The following is a 1,888-nucleotide window of genomic DNA, read 5'->3' on the forward strand; positions in this document are numbered from 1 at the left end:
TAAATATTTTATTTATTATTTATTTTTGTCCACTCACTCTAACGTTATTAAATGTTTTCCCCTGGGCGCTTCGTTTTAAATTGCCCAGTCTGCAGAGTTCAGGTTGGATCTAGTAGGAGACGAGGCATAGTCACCCGCATTTCTGCCAGTTTTCGTCAGTAGGTTACCTGTTCAACCTACTCGTGTTTTCTTTCTTCCGCTTGTGTTTAGTAGCTCTGAATACTTTGGGATTATCGTATATTATATGTAGAATTTCTGAAGGATGATCATGTGATGTTCGGAAGTGTTGAATTAAGAGTGTAATATGAAATTTTCGAGTTAGGGTTGTCCATCTGCAAGGGAGATTTGCTTAATCTTTTCAGTAAATTTTCCTTGGAGGTGGTCCCCGCACGACTTACTCCGGGTTTCAGGGTGAAATTTGGGGTGGGTCGTGTCAGTTGGTATCAGAGCTATAGGTTTCCTTTTCCTGCTTCCTTGTCATTATCATATTTGCCTAAGTAGCACGTAGTGTCTATAGAGTGATGATCCGACCGCGGCGGATTCATTAGCATTTTATGTTTTTGATGCTATGTGTTATTTGGGTATATGTGATTGTTGTGTTAGTCTTGTTTATGGACTACTAAATTTTTTTTTCCTCAGGTACTATGCCTCCTAGGCGCCCACGGCAACCCCGTATGGCTACTTCGACCAATGCCGATGAGGGCAATAAGGTCAGGGGACTGGTTGATGATATTGGGAATATGCTAAGGGATGTCATCGATCGAGCTCCACAACCTCATACGGTGAAAAGGAGAGAAGTTTATGAGGTTGGAGCAAGAGAGTTCAAGGGTGCCAAGGGACCCCTAGATGCTTATACTTGGGTAGACAAAATGGAAAAGGCTTTTGCGAGCACAGATTTGCCAGAAGAGAGGAAGGTGAAGATGGCAGTGACTTTCCTACACGATTCAGCTCATCACTGGTGGTCGCTCGCTAGCAGGAATGTTGAAGATGCTCTGAGTATGTCGTGGGAGCAGTTTAAGACGCTTTTCTTGGGGCAGTATTTCAGTCCTGCCCATCGCAGGAGAATTCAGTCGGATTTCCTGAATATGAAGAAGAGGGATGATGAGGGTGTTATAGAGTTCCAGGAGAGATTCACATCTCTGAGCTATCATATGTCGTATTTGGTTCCTGATGAGAGGACCAGGATGGAGATGTTCATTGGGGCACTTGGTGGAGTGTTTGCAGATAAGATGACTGGTGTTTATTACCCGACTTTCTCTGACGCTGTTCATGCAGCCATGGCCATTGAGTCTATGGGGATTTATAGTGCTCGGCCACGAGATTTCGGTGGCCCCAGTCAGGGTCCATCCAAGAAAGCTGCTTCATCATCCGCTTCAGGTTCATCAGCTGGTAGTGGCAGTAGTGGGGGATCAGGTTCTCATTCTCGGTTCAGGGTTAGAGGACGTCACAGGAGACCTGCTAGGAGTCAGTTGGGTAGGCAGCAGTCTGGGCAGTATGGTTCGGGTGGCAGTTTCCATGGTGGGTCATCCGGTAGCCAGACTTTTTCTTATGGGCAGCAGCAGCAGTTTTCTGGGTGCTTTGAGTGTGGTAGTCAGGACCACTTCAGGAGAGATTGCCCATTGTTGGCTTAGAGGACCACTCCCACCCCTACTCAGCCTGTTGGTCAGTCTTCAGCTGGAGGCTCTAGTAGTGGTGCCCAGGGCAGTGCTTCGGTCAGAGGTGGCTCTCAGCGGGGAAGTGGTCAGCGTGGACGTCCCATGACTCGCGCTAGACTGCATGCTATGACCCAGCAGGAGGGTCGTACTTCTCCAGATGTTATCATTGGTACGTTATTAATTTTTGGTCAACCTGCTTTTACTTAATTGATCCCGGAGCCACGCATTCATTC

Source organism: Fragaria vesca, linkage group LG2 (genome assembly GCF_000184155.1).
Source record: "Fragaria vesca subsp. vesca linkage group LG2, FraVesHawaii_1.0, whole genome shotgun sequence".
Lineage (NCBI taxonomy): Eukaryota > Viridiplantae > Streptophyta > Magnoliopsida > Rosales > Rosaceae > Fragaria > Fragaria vesca.